Source organism: Delphinus delphis, chromosome 3 (assembly GCF_949987515.2).
Source record: "Delphinus delphis chromosome 3, mDelDel1.2, whole genome shotgun sequence".
Lineage (NCBI taxonomy): Eukaryota > Metazoa > Chordata > Mammalia > Artiodactyla > Delphinidae > Delphinus > Delphinus delphis.
The window spans coordinates 67,559,902-67,584,908 of NC_082685.1; positions in this window are offsets into that span (position 1 = coordinate 67,559,902).

Here is a 25,007-nt window from a genome sequence, read left to right on the forward strand (position 1 = left end):
TCCACCCTCATGACCTAATCACCTCCCGAAGACCCAACTGCCTAATACCATCAAATTGGGGATTAGGTTTCAACATACGAATTGGGTGGGGGAGGGGTAAGACACGTTCAGTCTATAGAAGGGCCTAAAGCTTATATAATTGGAGAAGTCTCTAAGAAAAAGAACACAAAGTAGGTATGATGGTAAATTTATACATAGAAAAAGAAATTACACACAAAAATAAATTTAAAAGAGCTGATAAATATCACAAATTAAATATCTGAAACTAAACTGCCCTTTCCCCAATATTTTTGGGTATATGCACTTTGATTACCTCTTCATATACCAACAATTTGAAATTGTATATCATTTTCTGTAGATGAAATAGCATAAATTAATCTTTTCACTAGCATGGTTGGTTGAAAATTTTTTTATTATTATTCATAGTTTATAAATGTTTCTTTTATTTCCACAACCCATTATTGGTCATGAAAATTATTGATTGTTGTCAAATTTGGGAAACCTCTAAAAGTTTCACTCACATATGCACTGTCTCTAGTATTCCTCCAAACACAGAAATGTAATAAATATATTTTATTTCATGCAATTGCCATCAAAAGAAAAAATATGGTGTGTTTATAATTGTATATGCTGCATTATTGAGTATATTCATGACAGAAAGAGAACTTTTACTTTGACTAGATATTTACGGGAACTACATCCTCTATTCACAATTTTACAGGTCTGATGATTGGAGGAATTTTCCAAAGACTCAGGTTTCCTTTTTCACCCATATACGTTTGTTCCTGGGGGCCATAGCGGACGTTCAAGGCACAATACTACCTCTAGCTCCGCACATTTGTGTTGTGATGTCTGGTGAGTCAGCATAGTAGGCATTAGGGATATTCCTGGAAGCCATTCCTTACACCAGGATGGTTGGCAATAACTTATTTATAATGGAGTAATTGTGAATCATAGGAATATATCTCATTCAAGCCAAAGTAAATGTATACCCTATTCAATTTCTATTTAACTGGATCTTAAACATGCCTACAGGCAGGTCACCACTAACATGAGAACTTAAGTGACAGTCAGGCCATAGAGTAGAAAGAGACCTTGGTCTTAACTAATTGTTGTTACAAGACCTTTTCCATATTTTATACAAATGTAATATTCTCTGAGTACATTGCTGGGGTCCCTCCCAGGGCCTTGGAAGGTGCCTATGAAAGTGAGGATTCTGAACCATAAATGCTATTAACTTCACAGAAAACCTGACTCTGACCACGTGCTGGGACTTTTGCCTTTGGAAATAATGTTCTTTATATCTCTGGTCCAGGGGTGAACACCCCATTGCGGCGCCAGGCATGGTGCTGATGGCAGTTCTGCTGTCAGGGAATAGCAGTGGACCTCTTTCTTTCCCTTCCCCACCTTTCCTTTTGTTTCTGGTATTCCCAGAGCCTAGCATTATACTTGGCACATACCATGTGGAGAAGCAAGAAGATGAACCTATTCTAAAGTTCAAATCCCACTTCTGCCATTTGGCTTTTGAAAGATTTGTTTATGAGTCTCAATCGTAAAATGGAGTTAATAATATCTTCAAATGTTTTTGCTAGCATCTGAGATAATACATGAAAATTAATTTTTGTGAGCCTTGGTTTACTCATCTATAAATTGAAATTAATAGCACATATCCTAAAAGGTTGTTTTGAGCATCTGAGATAATGCATGTAAGTTAACCAGCACAGTACTTGGAATACAGATGGCATTGATCAATAAATTATCACTACTTGTAGGAAAGACTCACCAAATATTCTCGTGCTCTTCTTCCCAGCCTCCCTTGCAGTTAGGTTCTGACTAGCTCTGGCCAATAAAATGTGAGAGGAAAGTGGCATTTATGGGCCAAGACAGTTAAAAGCCAGTGTATTTCCTGCATCTCCTTGTACCTCTGCAGCAGCAACCTTGGTGATGGTGTAGCTACACTATGCATGGATCCTGGATCCCTGAGTCACTATCAAAGGAGAATTCACAGGAGAGCTTCTGGACTGTATTTGGACGTTGTGTGAACATGAAATAAGAGTTGATTGTGTTAATCCACTGTGATTTGGGTTTTTTTGTTACTATGGTTTAGCCTAGCATTATATTGTCATTATTATTATTATTGTTATTATTATTACTGAACTGAACTACTCATGAACTTTGGCATTTTAGTGATACATAAAGCTACCTAGTGCATTGGCTCCTGTGCTCAGTAATGGGGACATAAAAATATTGCTGTTGCACATAAAACCACTAGTTCTTCCACAAACACTGGATCTAAGGAGGTCAAACTAAAATAAAATAGGAAAGAGAAAGAAGTGCATTAAAATTTCCATTTGGCTCACCATATCTAATCCTTTCTATTTAGGCTACGTTATTTTCATGAAACGCCGACTCTAAGAGTCATGCATATTTTTATGACATTAAAAAATAATATCATTTTCTATCAAAGTTTTAGAAATTATGTTTCCTCCCTTTTAAGTTTCATTGGCTCAGCAATCCTTCATTCCTTAATAAAAGTTCTAATTAGAGTGCTGTGCACTGCCTTCAGCATTAGGAATAAATTCCATAATCGCAGATTCACAGATGGGTAGCTGGTAGGTTACATTCAGAATTTAGCCAGCAACAGGCACCAGCATAGAATGAATATCTGTGTTTTCATTTTTGGAGGAATTATCACTTAAACTACATGGAAGGGACTTCCCTGGTGGTCCAGTGGTTAAGGCTCTGCGCTCCCAGCGCAGGGGGCCCAGGTTCGATCCCTGGTCAGGGAACTAGATCCCGCATGCCCCAACTAAAAGATCCCGCATGCCCCAACTAAAAGATCCCACATGCCGCAACTAAGACCTGGGATAGCCAAAAAAAAAAAAAAAAATTTGTGGAAAACTTCCATTTACCACCTTTTTTTTTTTTAAATAGTGAAACTCTAAAAATGGTTCCAGGTGTCCAGCTCTCTTTGGGAAGACTGGTAGAAATGGGCTGTTTCCTAGGTCCTGTGCGATTGTTATCAAAAACCTCCAGAAATAGACCAGGGCCAGTGCAAATCATGGCAAGAGGATAGTACCTGAAGGGCTTCAGGACATGCCACCCCAAAATATGCTGTTTTGGCATATTGACTATTTTGAGCTGAAGGCACTTGAGAAGCAGCAGATGGAGGAAGGGCTCTCTGACCTACCTTTTTCTACCTAAAAACAGGCCATAAAGTGAGAAAGATGCCTTCCTGTACAAGCAAGAGAAGTCTCTGATCCTTAATACCAGAGACTGGAAACAGTGCTGAAATGGGTCTGTAGAAACTTACTAAAATAACCTTATCTTCCTAGTTTTGCCCCTCCAGGTATCTCCTCCTCACTTCCCACCATGTGCTGCCTCTATTTCAAACCTCTTTGTCTTATTTCTTATAATTTATCATTTCTTTGTCTAAAAGGTATAAAAGCTTTCTGCTCTGGTCACTTCTTCAGGTCTTCATTCTCTTGTGAAGGTCGCCATTTACCTGTAAAATTCTAATAAAACCTGCATGTTTTTCTCCTGTTAATTTATCTTTTGTCAGTTTAATTCTTAGGCCTAGCCAGAGACCCTGAGAGAGTAGAAGAGACTTTTTCCTCCCCTACATACCAAAGAAGTAATACCAATATTGGTAATACCAATACCATCACACTAATCATTATTGTGATGCTGTAGAGAAGTGACCAGACCACAGGTCAGAAGGTTGGAAAGTCAGGTGGGACACAGATGGTTTGGGAAGCTGGCCTTGAACCAAGACAGAGTACTGGATCTTTTTTTTTCTGAGTGCTGCCTAGACACCTGGGATGGGGGCAGGCAGGCAGCAAGAGTGATGAACAGGTCACAGCCTTAAGGATGTGGAATTAAGTTGGACCCTCAGGACAGTTTGAGAAAAATGAGAATGCTTTTGACACAAAGGAAACATGCTAATATTTATTAAACTTGAAGATGATATAAAAGGAATATACATAGGTTAAGGAGGTTTCATAACCTTAGTCTAATATGGACAGAGGGGTTTACTATTAGCTTTATATGGTCCTTGTGTCCAGATATTCCATGACAGAAAAAAAGAGCAAAGATTACAAAAAAAAACAACCCACATCTAATGAGCCTCCTTAAATCACCAACTGAACTACTATGTTGCAGAAATACTTGGATAGGGACTTCCCTGGTGGTCCAGTAGGTAAGACTCTGCGCTCCCAATGCAGCGGGCCCAGCCAGGTTCGATCCCTGGTTGGGGAACTAGATCCCACATGCATGCCGTAACTAAAAGATCCCTGCATGCTGCAATGAAGATCCCGTGTGCCATCTTAAGACCAGGCGCAGCATAGGACAGGGAGATCATCTCGGTGCTTCGTGACCTAGAGGAGTGGGATAGGGAGGGCGGGAGGGAGACGCAAGAGGGAGGAAATATGGGGATATATGTATAGCTGATTCACTTTGTTACACAGCAGAAACTAACACACCATTGTAAAGCAGTTATACTCCAATAAAGATGTTAAAAAAAAAAACAAAACCACTGTACACTTTAAATGGGTGAATTGTATAGTACGCGAATTAAGTCTCAATAAAGCTGTTTTGTTAAAGTGAAAAAGAAAACAAGCCCAGGCACAGCCTAAATAAATAAATACATCTTAAAAAAAAAAGGAAATATTTGGATAGTCATAACAGATGGGCCTCACTTAAAAAGCTTCTTGGCAATGTTGGGATATGACTACACATTCTGAAATATTTGAAGAAATCTACATAATAAATTGCAGCTACATCCCCAATAAGGAGACATGCAGAGGAAAAGGAGAGCGTTCCTGCAGGTATTCTGAAAGCAGGAAGAGTCCTTGTGCTGTCTCACTAGCAGAAGCAGAATCATTGCTCAGATTTCTCTCTGATTTACTACCACTAGCGACAGACAAGCTGTTGTGAGTTCACTCCGAAAATCCTCCCATGGGGGCTTCAGTGCTTTTTTTCCCATTTTCCAGAGCAGCGGCCTCCAGCAAGAGGCTTGCCGGTGGCTCTCCTTCTGGCCAATTTAGCCTCATTAACCACCTGCAGGCCTCTATTCCCATTCCTCCATGAGGTGCTGGCTCTCACACTTGAGCATCAGCATCACCTGGAGCGCGTGTTAAAACACGGCTTGTTGGCCGAGCTCCCCCTGTTTCTGATGCAGTCGGTCTGCTCTGGAGCCCAGAAACTGGCCTTCCCAACAACTCCCCTGGAGATGCTGTTGCTGCTGGTCTGGCGGCCACCCTTGAAGAACTGCTGTTTAATATACACCCCAGAGGTACTTTTATAGTAAATGATTTATTAACAAAGTGAATCCTTTTCTGTAATCCTGGAGCTTGCTTACCAATCATTTTTTACTACTCGATGCTGAATGTTTATAATGTTTCTAAAGATCTTCTCTGAATCACCAAATCACTGGATCTCGGGTGTTCGACAAACCTTATGGGGCCGGATTTTCTAATTTCTTATTTTTCCCCCTTTCTTTATTGGGCTTAAGTATAATTTTACCCTTTGTGCTCCAACCCAGTATCCCTGGATTTTCTGATAAAGCGTCTGTCTTCCTCTCTAGCCAGTTGTTTATCAGTGACAGGCTCTTTCTTCCTGTTCTTCCTTGTCACAAGTAAGGATGGTAGTTTAAGGAACACATTGACTTTAATAAAAGTGTTGTAAATAGACAAGATATCGGTATAATCAGTACTACTTTGGGTCACCTCCCCTCTCGGAAATGGTGCTACTCAGTCTTACCCGATTTTCTGTCCTATTATTTGATCGCCTATGACTTTTTCCTCTCTGAAAAGCGTGATATAATTCTTGCAGATGAGAATCCAGCTTAATTCCTTCTTTTTTTCTAGTTCTGAAAGTTCTTTTTTCTTTTCTCCAGGCTCATGATATTTTTGTATAAGTTACTTTCTGTGTCGTGTCTCCCTGCTTGCTCTTCTTGGTTGCTTGTTTGTTTTCATCATATATATATCTTTTACTGTGCTAAAACAGACACAACAAAGTCAACCCTTTTAACGAGTTTAAGGTGTACAATTAAGTGGCCTTACGTACATTTATAATATTGTGCTACCATGACCACTGTCCATTCTCAGAACTTTTTCATCATCCCGAACAAACTCTATGCCCATTAAACAATAACTTTTCATTCTCCTCTCCTCCCAGGCCCTGGTAACATGTATCTACTTTCTGTCTTTACGAATATGCCAGTTTTAGGTCCCTGGTACTGAAATCCTACAATATTTGTGGCTGGCTTGTTTCACTTATTACAATGTTTCCAAGATTCATCCCTGCTGGCTTTTATAATCTGTATTTCTTCTTAGTTCTCTGCAACAAAGCTTGCACTTCTCTAGTACTCTTTTCCAAAATAAAACTCTTCTTTTTATTTTTATGACCACACCTGCTCCTCCCCCCTCCACTTTTCTTTTGAAAACTGACTCTCCCTATCATGAAAGTAAGGATTCTAGAATCATTTCTTTTGTTTGGCTTTTACTAGCAGGTGAATAGAGTTTTGTGTGCTGATTATTCATCCCGTGACTCATGTGTAGTGCGTCACTGAAATCTCTGCTATCATCTTGTCCCATAACCAGCCACAGCAAGTAGAATTTTCCCAAAACCTTTTAGGTGTCTCTCAGAATTTTGCCAAGATCTCTTTCTAGATCCTTCTAGAAGTCATCTTTAAACTGAGGGAAACAGGGAAGAATGAAAGTACCTGTTGGAAGTTGTATTGCTTGGACTTTATCTGCCAGGCAACTTTAGCATCCTGTCGTTCACATGACTATTGTTTTTTTCTCAAATAATGAATGAAGAAAGTAGACAGTAGGGGTTGTGAAAAAGTTTAAAGGACAGGAGAGTCTTTTAATCACATTTACCTGTATTTTGTTGCACAGGCTGGTGCTTTACATCTGACAGAGCGGCAGCACATGAGTCACTGCCAAAGCGGGGAAAACCCCAATTATCTGATAGATATGGTTGGCACAGGGTGATATCTTGGCTTTTGATTACATATGAGTTCAGGTTGTGTATCACTTTGTTAAAGTTGTGGAGAAAGTAAGGGTGCCTTCAAGGAAAGTAAATAGTACGGCCAAAGTACTAGATCAAAAGAAATTGTTTCCACCAATAACATGGATTCCTTTTCCATCGTTTGAAAGTCACATTAACTTATAAACTGCTTGAACATTAGGCTTGTGCTCAACTACGGCCCAGCTATCGGTTGGATATCAAGCCTGCAATCAATCCAAAAATGATTTTGTTCATTTTTGTTCATAGTGATCTCGTTAATATATATACATTATATATATAATTTATATATATTATATACAACTGTACACATGATTTGGAAAAGCTTGGGTAACTACTAGTTCCTCCTTTCTTCCTTTAAAAAACTGCTTATTGGTACTAATTAGTGAATGATGTTTTAATAAATAGTACTCTTTCTTTACTTTTGTATATGACAAACTCCATGTGCTCAGAAAGAATAGAGATTATGTGTTTTTACTGGACTTGCAATTCAATAAGCTAAGCTTGGTTTCATTTCCAAGTTCAAAGTTACTTAAGGAAAATGGGAAACATAAATAACATTGTATGTACATTTTGTGGGCAGATAAAATAGAAAGTACTTGCACAGAAACATTAGCCTTGCACATTCATTTTGCCTCAACCCTGATATTATATTCCCCCACCCATCATCATGCATTTAGAAAATTATGTTTTAAAAAAAATGGCTCACACTACAGAAGCAAGGAATGAAGAGATCATTGTAAGGATGGAACTTTAACCCCTCTATCCTGAAACTCTGTTTCTAATTAAGAACTTGAAACATTCAATCCATGTTGTGGCTATATTTTCCAGCATGGAACTTCTTAATAGATATTGAAAAGAAAGTGTTCCCTGTATTTCTAGTTCTTTATTCAATCTCTTAGACTTTGAGTACTAAGATAATTTGATTTAATGTAGTCAAACCAATATTTGAAAGAAAAGTTTTTAAGCCCCGCTTCCTATTTGATGATTAGTAAGCAAAGTTCCTTCTTGCAAAAAGTTCATAATTTGGCAAGGGTAAATGCGGGACAGGGGTGTGAAATAAGGTGAATAGACATGTATGGTTTAAGACAATGCAAAGAAAATGAAGGCTAAGGAATAGTACCAAGGCCTCTGGCTCTGAGGGTTTGAATGGGGAAAGAGATCCGGTACCCGAGAAGAGATAAGGAAAAAACAGGTGGTAGCATTTGAGATGGATCTTGATTCGTAGAGTTGAAAGTGCATCAGGATCACCTGGAGGGCTTGTTAAACACAAATTGCTGGGCCCACACTCAACATTTTTGATTCAGTAGGTCGGGGGTGGGGCGTGAAAATTTGTATTTCTAAGTTCTCCAGTGATTCCCATACTGCTTATTCAGATATAGCACTTGAAGAACCATTGCTCTAGAGAGACTGAAAAAGAACAGAGGGTGTTTAACCCACAGAAAGAGAATTGGCAAACTTGAGAGGCAAGAAACTGAAGGGCACTTTGAATAATAATGATGATTGATACCTAGCTTTTTAAAGTTATCTCATTTTTGCCAATGAGGACATGAAGTTTCACAGAGGTTAAAGAGCTTGCTTAAAGTCACAGACCTAATAAGCAGCGAGTCAGGATTTGAACCCATGGAGTCAGCAACCCAGAACTTTATGTCTAACTGCTGTGATTAATAGTTAAAAGCAGTACATCTTGACTGACACAGGCCTTTTTTTTTTTTTTTTTTTTTTTTTTAGGCAGTAGTGAGAGTTAAGGCTTAGCATGCAGGTTGCAGTTATATTTCAGAGGGGTTAAGTACAAAATTCCTTACCCTGGCACTTAGGATGTTAATAGAGATGTATTAAAAATTTTTGATCAGGATTAATTGAGCGGTAATGTATATAATCAAGAGAGGCAAAAGGATGGAAGCCTAGTTAGAAGCTTTTATAATAGCCCAAGGAGGGAATTTCCTGGCGGTCCAGTGGTTAGGACTCCACGCTTTCACTGCCAAAGGCATGGGTTCAATCCCTAGTCCGGGAACTAAGATCCCGCAAGCTGTGTGGTATGGCAAAAAAAAAAAAGCCCAAGTAAACTAGGGCAATTGCAGTTGGAATGGGGTGGGGGCATGGGGATAAGAGCTCCTTTGCAGATTGGCTATACTGGTGATCCCCAGTCCTTCTACCAACTGTGATTCCATGATTTGAAAGATTCGGTTTATGATGCAAACTTAACAAAGAGAAATGTGTTCTATCTGAGATCATTATTTTTCCCACCGTAACACATCCAGATTGTAACTGACAGTCCATAATCATCAAGGGCTCAAAATTCCAGCACTGTCCCAGTTGTGAATAAGCACGAAGCCTGAACGAGTGAGCAGACATTTAAAAATATTTTACTGCTTTCAGTTGCAGGTCTTTGTCATGGTACCCATATCCAAGGTCAGTCACATAACGAACATTTAAAATTTAAGTCTGATCTACATTCATGTTTCAGAAATTCTTCTGATGGCATCAAAAGCCAGTGGAATGTTTTCATAATCCTGAGATAATAACTAACCATACTGACGTAAAATAATTCCAGCCAAAACAAAGAAATCCATGTGGTTTTATGACTAAATATGTAATGTACACTAGCCATTTGAAAAATTGAATATATCTTTCCTCTCTTTATGCTTCTAATAATACAGGATTTTGCTGCCTGATAATGTATGTGGGTGCCTATGAATAAGAGTCAAGAAACATTCTCTAGGTTGAGGTCTGGCGTTTTGGAGGCAGCTGGAGAGTACCGATCAAGACAGAAAGTTTGGAGAAGGGCCCCATTTGGAGGAGCTGGTGCTAAGTTGATGTGGATCAGGACAGGCATGTTGGGATGTCTTTTTAACTCAGGATCCTGAGGCAGGATATCACTGCCAATCAGTGCTTATAAAAACAAATATTGAGGGCTTCCCTGGTGGCGCAGTGGTTGACAGTCTGCCTGCCGATGCAGGGGACATGGGTTAATGCCCCGGTCCGGGAAGATCCCACGTGCTGCGGAGCGGCTGGGCCTGTGAGCCATGGCCGCTGAGCCTGCGCGTCCGGAACCTGTGCTCCGCAACGGGAGAGGCCACAACAGTGAGAGGCCCACGTACCGCAAAGAAAAAAAAAAAAAAAAAGGAAACTTCGGGAGTCCAGAAAAACCGAATTTGTCTCTATCCAAAGTGAAATATTTTAACCTGATAAACTTTTCGAATGCCATTTTCAGTTAAAATAAAACTTTTCTAATGTTGATCTAAAAGTTCCACTTAAAGTTTGTCACTGCTCATACCCCCAAGCCCCATGGAAAAAAATTTTTAAAGTTTCTTTTAGGCGTAATAGTGATAGCCCACATGTATGTGGTCAGGAAATAGTTATGCACCAGGCCTCCAGTAGCTGTAGCTGGAGAAAGCACTCAATAAGGGGATCCATTTCTGCACAATAGAATCTGGTTTCTCCCTCACGGTAGCATCCAGCTGAAAGTCAGTCCTTCTCACACTGTCGAAAGCCAGAGCACCTGAGAGCGGAGTCATTCGTGGAAGCAGGTACTCTTGTAGAGCGCCTGGGAAAGGAGTTCTAGTATCTAATCCATAGAAATTAGGAAGAGCGATAGCTAGAGCTATAAATACAATTCATTACATGTATTTGGAAATTGAATTTTGAGCAATTACCATCAAAGATACTGAATATCCACTGCAAATTAGCAAGTCAACCTTGCTAACGGAAACAGCAACTCTGACACATACCAAGGTAGGAAGTGAAACAGCACAAAAACAGGGAAATATCAGCAGATAACGTCACCAAGACGATGAAACAAAAGGGGACACGAGGAAGACCATAACTGCTGTATTATCCTTAGCTACACACAGCTAAATGCAGCAGGTATATTTAGCCACACATAAATAAATGAGTCACCATTCTCTGATGAGGAAAAATAAGAATAAATGCTAAAAGGGAGTAATTCCAAGCTATAAATCACTTACAGTGAATATATGTATGTATGCCTCTATTTGCTTAAGTTAGATGTTAAGGAAGTTCTATGTAGTTTATTCCTCAGTGGGGGGTCAGTCATCAGCAATTATATTTTTCCTTTCCTTATAGAGATTCATAGGAATTTCCGGGTGTCGCTAACCAAAACCTGGTGGATCCAAGGAGCGGTCAAGCCCTTGGTACTAGCGCAGAGAGATGAAGGGGCATCCCTGTGCACCCTAAGCTGCAGGACCACCCGACCAGGCTCAGTGCAGCCCTGGCAGCTGGCAGAGCACAACCTGGGACAAAAGGTAGATTTAGGAATGAACCTTTAGTTCAAGGTTAACCAGAGAGACTGCAGCTGGGCAGTGCAAGCTGTTGCATCTTGTAATTAAAAGGGTTTCCTGTGTGGTTACCTGACATAGTTACTGAATGGCTTGCATGAAACAACATGCAGCATTCCGCAGATACTTCACAGTTAACCTTATATCATCACCATGCAGTCAAAAGACAAAGAGAAAATGCAGGGAGAAGGTTTTAACAGCAATTTGTAGCAAAAATGTTTAGAATAAGAACATGTAGTTCTTATTGCTTGTTACCACTGGTTCTTATGTTAATTGCAAATTGGCTTTCATTAATGTCTGGATACAACTGAAATAACATAACACTTTCTCTGCTCTGATATCCTGCTACTTACGTACATAGAGCATGCCTGTACATAAAGATTTTTTTTCTTCCCACAAGCATTTGATGGCTCCATTTTTTCCTTTCTGTTTGGTGGCAGAGAAATAAGACTAGTGAACCATGTGGCTGTATTCTGAACCCATATCTCGTAGAGGGACTATAATATAAAAATGGAAGTGTTCTGAAAAGCAATATATGGATCTGTATTTACAAAACAGCCCACCATCAAGTCCAAAGTTCTGGAGAAGATATTTGCTGCCTTTGAATATTGCTCTCCTCTTACCATGGCCCGTCCTGGCATGGTGGCCCTCTCTCCTTAAAGAGAGGCAGGCTTAAAGCCACACTTACTCAGTGCATTCTAAAGGTGACCATCAGCTTCCGTTAATGAAAAAGGACACTAACCAACCATTGCTTGTGGCACTTGTTTACAAAACCAAGAGAACCGCCTGCATGGTCATTCCTGGCCTCTAGGTGTGTACCATTCCAGATGCTCCCATGGCACATAGAGTATCAACACCTGAATACGTAGTGTTTAAGTGAACCAGTTTGGAGTAAGCCAGTTACTGCAGCATTCTACCAAAGGAAAGGTAGAATTGCCAAGTGGCAAACATAGCATTTCCTCCTCCTCCTTCTTAAACTTCCCTCTAATGCAAACTCTGTTCATTATAGAAGATTATGTAGTGATAAAAATGTACAGAAGAAAACAAAAATCACCCTTTCCCCATGCAGGAATAATCGATGTAAGTACTTTGCAATTTTTTTATCCATTCTTTTTCAAGATTTATTATTTCTATTTTTTGATACTTCTGGATATATTTATTTCATTGTCTCTAATGAATATATATGTTCATCACTCAGAAAATGTTCCAAGTCTATAAGGACTAGTTTGTTTGTTTGTTTTCCTCCAAAAGGAGGACTAGTTTTCAAGAAGCCAAATTTTAAGTCAGTATAGCATTCAGGTTACAGATGGTCCTTTGATGAGCTACTGGAAAGGAAAATGCAGAACTGTCTATTCCATTGGTGGTATGTCATAGTACCACTCTATATCTCTGATTTTTCTGTTTGTTTGTTTTTTATTAGGCAAGTTGAAGTACATGTTCATCTTCATTTTGAATGTATTCCCAGAATTTTCTTTTTCATAGCTCTGGGTTATACACTTTAACTAATTGTCTTAATGAACTCATCTTATCTTCAAGAATATCTAATTCAAAAGTTACTGTTTATGAAAAACAAATTTTTCTTATAAAATATAACCTTAAGGAAATAAATAGAACACACCAAAGTAATGAATAAGCAGGATAAAAGAAAAAACTATGAATGCAGCTTAAGGTCTAAATCTTAACTCCTTGGGTAAAAACCCTCTTTACTCTCTCAATTATAGAAAAGGGCCTGTTTTTTGTTGTTTTAAAATCAAGCTAAACATAACACCAACTAGTTTCATGCCTTGAAACTAAAAAAGTCTAGTTTCTCTAAACCAAAGTTTTCCTCTTTCCTCTTTATAATGGGCTGAACTTGTCATCATGTATATCAAAAGCTTAATAAAAATTAAACTACTGAAAAAAGTGACAAACCTCTTTGGTTCTGATTGGAAATTTACTGACTGAAATGAAAGCACTGAAGACAGGAAATAACTTTTTGTGGATAAATTCAAATGGGATGAATGAATGAATTCAATTTTTGGTCTGTATAATTTTTCCGACTTTGGCTTCCCAGGCTTTCTGGTGACTTTCACAAATAACTGCTGTTTTGGAAGTACACAGATTAATTTGGCTGCCAAACGAGTTTTCCTAGGACACTCTTCAATCAGGGCCCTTAAGCCAAGTTCACCCAGCATTCAGGCACGTGTGAAAGTGTCTGAAAAATTTGCAAAGAGGAGGTAGAGATGTGCTGTGTTAGCTAGTCTCCTGAGCAGTTTCATTGCCAGAAAGAAAGGGTGACCTATTTAGTAGAGAAAAGGGGTGACACTGTGGCGGCCCTCTCAAATTAATCCCTAATACTCAAATTAATCCCTAATACCCAGATTAATCCCTGGTTCCTATGTAACAGTTTTAGCAACTTTGCCAGAAGGGGCCCTAGCAGCTTCAGGACACGGAGGCCTTGCCTCAGAGTTTGCACGCTCAGTAGGGAGAATTGTACCCTTAGTGGGCACTGGTGATGGCCGCTGCTTTTGGGGGTGAATGTCAGCCTATATCTAGTACAGGAGAAGTGGAGCACCAGCCAGAGGCCACCATGAAGACTGGCTTGTGCAACACAGAGGAAGCATTTCTTTTTTTTTTTTTGTCTGCGGTACGCGGGCCTCTCACTGTTGTGGCCTCTCCCGTTGCGGAGTATAGCCTCAGCGGCCATGACCCACGGGCCCAGCCGCTCCGCGGCACATGGGATCCTCCCGGACCAGGGCACGAACCCGGGCCCCCTGCATCGGCAGGCAGACTCTCAACCACTGCGCCACCAGGGAAGCCCGAGGAAGCATTTCTTGAGAATTTTCATATTTTGTGGGAGGAACTGAGGCTGACGGGGGCAGAGTCAGAAAATACTGTTTTGTGATAATTGTTTTGACAACATATTTATTTTTCTGGCTGCAGTGACCTAGGAGATATGAATTTTCCTCCAACTCTGAGTCTGTGCTAGAATAAAGATGAGCCAAAGTGGGTGGAAAAAGCATCTGAGGCTTGGAAATATGATGAAGTATGCATTTTAGTTACTATTTACTATCCAAGTTTTATTTATGTGAACTGGTTGTATCCTACTAATGTGCATGGCCCAGTTCCAGTTGGATGTTAAGCAGGAAATGTCATATCAGAATGTCTAGCAGTTGATAAAATATGATTTATTAAAACTCTGTGGTATGGGGAACACTGTTTAACGCCATGGAACATACACATTAGAGGGATGGAAGAAGGCTATGTGTGGCAAATTCCTATCTCCATTGAATATGTCCATAACTGTGCTTTATGCTGTTGTCTTAATTATGGGCTAAATGACTACCAGTAATTGTTAAGAGCTGTTAAAAGTGTTGCCTCTTATAGAAGAAGTATGGCTTTTAGGCTTCCATTGTAAAAGCTGTCTAGTGCCGGCTCCTTAAAAACAAGAGCTTAGTGTGGGGATTCACAACCCAGGAAGCTAGTAGAAAAGGTCAAGACCGTTCTGTAGTTTGGCAAATAGAGCCTGTCAGGAGCATATGCTGATGTAAACTTCTAAGGCCAGGACCTTATTTGTTTTGTTCACTGCTGTAGCTCCAGCACCTAGAACGGTGATGCTCATTAATATGTGTTGAATGAATGAATAAAGGGACATGCAGTGAGGACATCTCATGCAACTTGGGCAGGAGGAGAACCAGTATAAAGCAAACTAGATGAGCACAGCTCAGCTTCAACTGAAATTAGTTGTCAGCCTAGAAAAGAGCCATGTAGTCTTCCCCAGGAGGCAAGGAAGATGATTTTGATCCATGGGTAGCAGAAGAGAAATGTTTAAATCAGGGCCACTGAGAAAAATTTGTAACTTAATTGGACTCTTCATCAGCTGTTTATGTCCCCTGTTGTCTCCCCCATGCCTGTATTGAGAGAGTTTTGTAGACCATCTATTATGAGAAGGGGTATAGGCTCTGTGGTTGTCGTAGTTATCTGTTGCTGAGTTACAAAGTTACCGTGAAATGTAGCAATTTATTTTGGAATCCAGACACAGCTTAAATGGGTGGTTCTGACTCAGAGGCTTTTATAAGGATGCTGCCAAGCTGTTGGCTGATACTACAGTCATGTCAAGGCCCGACTGGGGTTAGTGAGTCTGCTTCCAAGCCCACTCACGTGGTGGCTGGTGGACCTCAGGTCCTCACTGGCTGTTGGTAGATTGACCACAAGGTCATGGGAACGTCTCTTTAAGGCTGCTCAAACACAGGATAATACCGTTTTCCCCCAGGATGAGTGATGAGACAGAGAGAGAGGGGAAAAGAAATAAGACAAACTTCTATAACCTAATCTCAGAAGTGACATTCTATTACTCCTGCCATATTCTGTTGTTCACACAAACCAACTTGAGAAGTGTGCGAGAGAACAGTTCCAGTGTATGAATACCAGCAGGCGGGGATCCCTGGGGGCCACCTGAGAGGCTGGCTACAGTACTAGCTATGGGCACGGTTCCATAAAGTGTGTCGCTCCATAGGGGAAAGAGTGGCCTAAGCCCCAAGGAGTTTATAGTCTATTCTGGACTATAGAAATACTTGAATAATTTTTAAAAAAACGAAAGCTATCTACAAGTTCGAAGTAAAATCCAAAGATCCTCCATAGGTTTCTGCCATAGTATTTGGAATGGAATGCTTCCAAAGCCAACTAGTTTGGGGCCCAAGAGCAGAAATTGATTCCAGTCTAGCATCTCTGGATCAGTCCTATCTGTGCAAACTGTCAGAAGGGGCGGAAAGGAGTCACCTTTTCAATTCAGCTTCTATTAGTTGGTTCTCTGGGCAGGAGTGAGGGGAAATCCTTTTAATCACTCCACACCCCCATTTTCTGGCTCGCACAACCTCTTTTTGACATAAGGATTATCTTCACAATAAGGGGCTTCCTCAAACCTCCAGTCCAGCCTCTAAAAAAAGCTGTATTTCCGTCTAGAGAGTGTTACATCCATAACAGTCTCACAACTTATGCAATAATTTAAAAGTTATCTGACAAGTGAGGACATGCACCTGTGTCCTGGTGCGATGGGAGAGAGAGACATGTGGGCTCACGGAGACAGGGCTTTTCTGCGGGCTGAGCTCTGCAAACTGTCCTCTGTGTAGAGTGTTCCTGTCTTCTCAGTGCTTGGTGAGGTTGCTTCTGTGGCTATGTTTCCACACGGGGGAAGGATCAGCAAAATAAGAGTCCCAGAATGTCCTGTTTGAGATCCACAGCTGACCTGGCTACACCACAAGGAGTTAAAGCTGTCCCTCTGCACCAGCAAAGCAACACAGAGCAAGGGAGGCTCTAATTGCTATTTTAGAACCGGCAGGGGGATCGGTAGACGCAGTGATCTAATAGTTTTTTCCATAGCTATTGTTCTGAGACATGAGAGCTATCGGTAGTCCTTATAATCCAAATTTTCCAAACCTTAGCAGTTGTCATGATTTGAGTTTGAATTAACCTTTAAGCCATTTTATTCCTTAGATCCCTGAAGCCATTAGACAATAAAAGCGCAAGCTGCTAGACTCTGGCTGTTTTGTAAAACCACATAGTAGATAATAATTACAATGGTCTTTTCCATTTCTTAGATAAGCTCTGCTGGCAGGAGTAATAAACTTGATTTCAACATTTCAATGAGGGAGTGGATATATTAAACTACTGAGGTTGATTCTAGCAACATAATCTTTACAGTAAATATTAATAGAGGAAAATCTGATTCTTGGCAAAAGAGATAGTGAGGTTATTCATCAAAATTTTACTTTGATCTAAATTCCAATTTACTTAATACACATTCTTTAATAAATCTTATTATAAACACATTGTTCAAATTATAGACTCTAGTTACAGAGGTCATTCCGGCCAACTCTCTGGCTGCTAAGAAAGCCATGATTTAAAGGTCTGTTTTTAGGTAGGTACCTGATGAGAGAGGAAATAGTGTCTTCATTTAACAAATGGGAAAGAAAACAAATGAAGATTTTGGGTGACTATCTTCTTCTCTGCTCTTCTTTGTCTGCAGCAGTTTATTTCCCATGATTTTTACCCATTGGCATGAGGAATAGGACTACTTGTCAAAAGTCGGTCTGCTGAGTAGAATTCAGTTTCTAAGGCAATTATGCAAAGATTGTCCTACTTTTTTTTTTTTTTTTTTTTTGCCGGGGTGTACGCGGGCCTCTCACTCTTCCGTTGCGGAGCACAGGCTCCGGACGCGCAGGCTCAGCGGCCGTGGCTCACGGGCCTAGCCGCTCCGCGGCACGTGGGGTCTTCCCAGATCGGGGCACGAACCTGTGTCCCCTGCATCGGCAGACGGACTCTCAACCACTGCACCACCAGGGAAGCCCTGTCCTACTTTTAACAAAACTTACTTGGCCCTTGCACATAATGCTCCAGGAATTCTAGGCAAAGCATGATGGAAAGGAGTGTGCTTTTAGGCGTATGGCTGCAAAATGTCCCCAAGAAATGTTGTCTTGTCCCCTGGATAGGTACCTCCAAGACCGCCTCCATGACTTTGAAAAAATGTATCACTTGGTTGTTATCAGGGCCTTCACAAAGGTCGCTTTATTCATCTGCTAACATTTAATAAGCACTTACTGAATTCTACTTGGTGCCAGGTAGAGAAGTAGGTGCACTGAACAACAGATGTGTAGCACAGTTGGTAAGAGCTTGGATTTTGAACGCTAATTGCATGAGTTAGGTTCCTATTTTGGACTTGCTAATTGTGTAGCTTTGGCCAAGTTACTTGACTTCTTTGTGCCTTGGCTTTTTCAGCTGTAAAATGCGGATAAGAAGAGTATCTCTCTCATAGAGTTGATGTGAGGATTAAATGATTTAATGTGCGTAATGCCTTTAGAACAGTGCTTGTCATATAGTAATGCTGCACGTTTTAGTTATTGTTATCATAAATATGATTACTGAAAACAAACATTGTCTCAATCAGTTATTTGCATCTAAATCTCCCCCCATCCACCCTTCACATGTCATTTCTCATAGTTACTTTTATTTTTGTTAAGTATAAAGTAAATTTTCGTGGACCTTCAATAATTACAGCACTTTGCAATGTGAGACCCTTATTTTATAAATGAAAACCAGCCCTGGAAAGGCTGTTTGAATGGCCCAAAGTAAAAAATTTGGTAGGTGGCAGTGCCAGGATTAATATCCTGTTTACGCCTCTAATACCTTAACTGTGGCTTAAAGGTCAGGGTGGCATAGCTTTGGGGGCCTGAGCTCAGACCTAGGGCAGAGGACCCCTGGCTCGTTCCCCTCTTGCCACCACTACCCAGTGAACAAATAAGCATTCATCCTTTCTCCACCAAAGTCAGAGACTGTGGCTTTGAATCTCCTTTAGGAAAGAGTTCTGGCCACTTTCCCAGCCCCAAGCGTTTGTATAGCTAGCATTGATACAGGGAGTGAAGAAAATGTGAGTGAGTGTCTCTGCCATTGCATTGTTGATGGAAACCAATCCAAATTAGCTTACACAAAAATGGAATGTATTCATACTGAAGGAAGACATGAGAAACAAGCCTTGAGAAGTCTTCAGAACTATTTCACATTCCATCAGAATTCTCTGTCTCTCATCTCTGCTAGAGAAGCAGAGTGTTGGCTTCATTCTCCCAGATCAGCTTTCCCCACATATAGGGATCTGGCTACCACAGCTCCAGACTCAGAATCTTATGTGATACAACAGGCCTGGCTTGCACTGTGAGCCCATCACTGTCAGGGACAGGGGAGGTATTACAAGTGTCCCTGTTTGGGGCAGCAGAGCAGAGGGGAGGATGGATTTACCAACCATCTCTTTCTATAACAAAACTTTCTCTGACATCTGTTATTCTGGGATTTAAGAGCCCAAACTCCTCTCTGGATGAAGGAAATAGCAACTTGCCTAATATTTAGCATTTTATAATTTTATAAGGGCTTATATTTGGCCACACATGGAGCAGTTGTTTAAAAGCCATTTTTTACAAATGAGAAAACCAGGAATCTAGCTTGTTGTAGTCATGTATTTAGTAAGTAATCAAACATAAGTTAGAACTGGGTCATTTTGTCTCATTAAGCATTCTTTCTACCCATTTTGCTAAATCAAGGTATTTATTGCTCTTCAGTTTATATAAAGGCAAAAAAGGCATTGAATACAGTGTGCTAGGGACCTGGTACAGTGTGTGCATTAATACGTATATGGTGAATGAACGTCTTGCCCATGTCACAGAGTGAAGCCTTAAAAAGGTGAGAGATAGAAATGAAGATTTGCGCACCAGTGAGGCCCCCCCAGCTTTCTTTGGCATGCATCCATCAGGGCTGGAGCTCTTCTTGAGTACTGGCTGATGGAAGTTTTCCTTGTTTTCTTTCCTGATTCAGATTGCCAGATCCTTGTGTTTGATTTTAAATATATTATGTCAGTATGTCCTGTTTACTTGGATTAGTTCACAATTATTCTTTTCGTCTTCTGTTCTATGGAACAAGGGTTACTTTTTCATACCTGACCAGATGCTTAGCATGTCTTATGGGCTTAATTTTGTTTAGCTCTGGCAAATACATTTCACAACTGTATTTAACAACCCAATCAGTTCATAGGCTTGGGGGTTGGTGATGAGTAGAGTGAAATTCTACAAGCTCTTTTGCCTGGCTATTAATGAAATGATTCATTCTATATTAAATGTTACTCAAAACAATTCTTAAAGGGATCCATTTCACTCACTAGATCAATCATGATGTCCTCACTGAGTTTTTGATCTCCAAAATCAGAACTTGATACAGTGAATAAGGACTTGAGAATATGGCTTTGCAAAGAACCTACTTCTGTTTCAAATCTGGGAAACTGCTGACCAAATCTCAGAGAAGTTAGAACACAAACCTTAGGCTCCATAATTATCAGTGAAACCAGTTTTTAAAAATGACACCTAACCACCAAATAGCCAACAATAGAAGTGTTTCATAATTGGCAGCAACTAACCCTTTTCAACTTTCATTGAGATGAGAGATGAGATTCAGTCTGTAGTTTTCCCTTTGAAGCCTCAAGCTCTTTATAAAGAAATGAATTTACTTCTCATGGAAATAAAGGGCTGGGCCCGTCTATAAGCAGTGGAAAATTCCCACGTGCCATCTTGTGGAGCTGTTGAATTAGGGATCAGAGAATTCATTATATGTACTGACCAGATCTCTGACTGCTTATATGGGTGATCAGATGTGCCACCTCACACTTCATACATCTATAAATGTAAACATCGGGCTATATAAACACTGGCTTTGTACTTAAAAGGAAAAAGGAAAATTAGCTCTACATTTAGGGTCTTATTCTTAGAGTCTCACTCGTTATTTTCTTCTAGTGTAAACACATTTCCATTTCTTGGCCATCCTTTTGTTTTGAGTAGTATTCCCCTTAAATCATAGTTTAATATCAGTCTTTTCAAAGCGTGTGCCATGTTTGGGGTACCTTTTAGGTTCTTCGCATGTTCCTTGTCCTTCTATGTAATTTTATCTTGCATTTCTTTCTTGGTCCTTATCAATCTTCTTTACAGGTGTCTTTTCCATAGATTTTCCAGTGCTCTTGGTTTTTATCCATTCTCAGTACTCAGCTTCATTGACTTTAATGGTGTCTCTAAAGAGGTCTCGTTGGAATGAAAACTGGTGAAAAAGAGAGGTACTTCTTCTCAATGGCACTGTTAGTTTTGGCTTTCAGCTTTCAGAGTCTTAGTTTTTCTGGAAGCCATTCTGATAATACCTCTGTGTAGAAAAAGCTGCTCAGTTTCAGACAGTGCCGAAAACAGTTCTAACCTCTATTAACCATGTCCTGAAAATGCAAAGCTTCAATAGTTTTTCATCAGCTTGGGTTTCTTTCTGGACAAAGAGAAGAACACGCTGTGTTCTTGTTATCAAGCCCAGAGTTGACATATAGTGAGCTGTTTAGAACTGGAAGATCCTAGTCTTTGCCCGGCTTTGGGACCCAAGTAGATCATGAGCCCATTTGACTGCAAGGCGCTCTGGGTCTTGAACAACTCCAGGTACAAACATTCTGTGGACCTTCAAGACATTCTTCTCAATGTTAGCTAAAATTGCTTGTTGTCCTTTTGGCCTTATTCCTTTTGTCTGTCTTGGGTGAGTTCCCTGCCAACTTGGTGTTAAATTAAGGCCACCTTTCTTTCTTTCCCTTTGAACAATCTCTTGTCCTCCCATCTGCTTTATATGCCTCTTTTGGGTCTCCAGGAACACTGGGGATCAGGGAGAGGTAAGAGCCTGGCTCTCCTATCCAAGCAAGGAGAGGAAATGAGTCTGATCGGCTCCCATTTCCTCTGGCTGTCACATGATGTCACTACTGGAGTTGGCTCCCAAGAGAGGTGGTGTTTGTCACACCTGTGATGACTCAGTGGTTCTAGGTCACAGGTGTCCTTAGAGGGAGTCCAGTATCACCCTTTTAACACTAAACCTGGCTCACACACAGGCACCTCTCAGGACATCAGTAGGCCTCAGGTTTGCGGAGTTGGTCTGGTCTGGTCCATTTACAGACCCAAAACTATCTCTCCTCTCTCTCAGTTGGGCTCAAAGAGTTTGATTTCCCTCATTCTAAGAAAATTTGCTCAACCTCTGTTCTGACAGAGGATACCTTGGAAACTCAAAGGTGTTTTATCCTAAAGGTTTCAGAGTGATCTCAAGGCGTTCACAGCTACTCCTCTTTTAGTTGGGAAGAGGATCATTGTCTGCAAGGCACAATCTCCAGTGATATAAAGGCGATTTTATGGCATTTTTCTAGATTACTATATAGTTTAACTCGTTTCCTAAACTGGGACATTTTTGAAAGGTCACTGTTAATTACACCAAGACTCTGGTCATAAACAAGGGAAACTAGGATGTTTGACCACTATAAACTTCTTTCACTAGAGAAGAAAAGGAAACATAAATTTAGTCTGTGGTGGGCATTCTAACACAATGGACAACAGTGTTCGAACATTTAAACCTTGACAGAAAAGTCAAAATTTGTCTTCAGACAAAAGTGGATATTATACTAATTTCACAAAGTCCCATAGCTAAGTCTTCTATATTTATATATGAATATGAATAGATGTAGTTCCTGTCTGCTTTTTTGAAGAAAAAAGCCAGCTTTCTAAATCTGCTGTTCCTTCTGTGAAATTACACTTGGTCCTTAAATTAGATGATAACATTAAAATTGAAATTATGTTTGATACCGTGGTGAATTCCTTTTCATTATTATTTAAAATGTCCTTTTATACAAATAGCAGTTGGAAGAATGGTTTGGCTTGGGGATACGCCAATATTTCATTCTCTTTAAAACTGGATAATGTGATAACTCAGAAAAATGTGCATCCTGGCTTAGCCTAAGCACCAGTCATTGGTTATCATGGCTGAATTCTGAGGAAATCTTGCCTAACCTTGTAGCTCAGAAGACAAAGTGCTCCCTGTTATATTTGATAGGCCCTGGAAGATTGTGCTGTACCTCAGGTTACTTCTGAGTAACTTGTGGGCAGATACCCTGTTCAAGTGGCATAAGTAGATTCAACAGAGTATAAAAATGTCTGGATTTATAATAATAACTCTTGTGAACATTAATAAATGGTGGAGGCCATTTTGTTTGCATTCCACAAAGGATGATCTTTTTGTAAGCTTGCTACGTGGGGGAGATTTTGGGGCTCCTTTCCAAGATAACTTGGCTCTCGCTTGGCTGTTCTGTGAATTGATTACTTGGAAAATAATGTAAATTACAATTACAGTGGTAAGTCACAAGTAGGGACAACTAGGAGGCAGGTTGTCTAGTATGCAGAAAAGCCCTACCTATTAAGGGAGACATTTAGGTCGATTGGTGGATTTATGGGATCATTTTAGCGTGCCTGTGTGTAAGGGTATTGTGCTCATTGGTGCTGGATACACCTCATGATGCCTTGATTTTACGATGCAACCCTAGCTCAGCCAGCTCTGGAGAGGGTGAAACGAGAGGGGTATAAATTTATCATCATTCCTGGAAAAATAACTCAAAGCTCCCCAAATTCTAGAATATACCATGCAGTTGAATAGCTAATACCGTGCTGCCTCGTATTTTCCTGAAATTGTTTCACATATGAGGGGTAGTCTTAGCTCTCCAAATAGATTTTTTTTTTTTTTTTTTCGGTATGCGGGCCTCTCACCGTTGTGGCCTCTCCCGTTGCGGAGCACAGGCTCCGGACGCGCAGGCTCAGCGGCCATGGCTCACGGGCCCAGCCGCTCCGTGGCATGTGGGATCTTCCCGGACCGGGGCACGAACCCGGTCCCCTGCATCGGCAGGCGGACTCTCAACCACTGCTCCACCAGGGAAACCCCCCCATGAGACTTCATTTTAAGGATACAAAAGTGTTCTGTTCAAGAAAAAAGGTTTTCAAAGCTGCTTCACTTTATAGGGATTACAGATCACTACCTTGCTCCTTCCATTCCACCAAGTTCTTGGGCTCCTCTTGGAGCACTTCTTTTGGACTTCTTTAATGCCATTTGACCAGGCTCCATGTTGGACTGTACTGATGTGTACAGTACTTACTGTGCAGTAAAGATTTATTAAATTTAAATTCCTCCCAAAGTGTCACAACTGTTTAGCATTAAAGCCCCTTCTATGAGTGTTGACATAATCCTTTCCAAGACACTGATGATCGCCAAGATTGTTTCACTACCCAACATATTTAGACTTCAAAAAGTGAACAAATCTTTAAAAATATTTGAAGAGAATTACTCAAGTAACGCATAATATAGGCTACTAAACATTCAAAAAATGTAGAAATGTAGGGAGTAAAAAGGAAAAGTGCTCTTTCACCCATCAGCTTTCCCCTAATCGAGACTAATTCCCTACCCTGCTGTTGAACCACTGTTAAACATTAACTTATAGCTTACCAGAGAGTATTCTATGTATTTACGTACATTCACATGTAGTTTTAGTTTTCTTCGTATAAATAAAACCAGACTTATATTGTTACATGACTTCATTTTTTTCCTCCTAACACAGCATAGAGATGTTTCCAAGTAAATACACGTGTTGATGTCACTCTTGTAAATACCTTCAGAGTACTTCCATTATATTTCATGATGTGAGTGTCACTAAAAATGAACAAAGAGATGGTTTCCTTTTTTTTCTGTTACAGATATTCCCGCAATGAATTTTTTTTTTTTATGTGCTTTCATGTACACACTTGAAAGTGTACCTCTAGAAGAAATACCTGGAAAATTCCATAGTCAGTTGAAAAACTTGATCAATGGAGAACATACGACCCTCTAAATTTCTATATTCATTCGTATTCCCACTAGTAGAGTATGAGAGTATTTATTTCCTCATCATCTCAACCAATACATAACATTTGAACTGGTATATTTTTCTCTTTTATTATATTTCCCATTTTATATATTAATTTTTCCAATCAGACTAAAGTGATATTTTATGTGTCTTTGTTGGGGTTGAATATTTTTGCACATGTTATTTCCCTTTGTAGTTTTTCTATAAGTTATCTTTTTTAACATTGCACATGTTTCCACTGGGTTGCTTGTCTTTTTCTTACTGATTTTTAGCTTTGTTTGTATATTTTGACTATTAATCCTTTTTTATATATGCCTTTTTTCTAAGATAAATATATTTTATCTTAATCCTTTGTTATGTATGTTCAAATATTTTCTCTTTTTTAAAAACAATTTTTATTTTATACTGGAGCATAGTTGATTTACAATGTTGTGTTA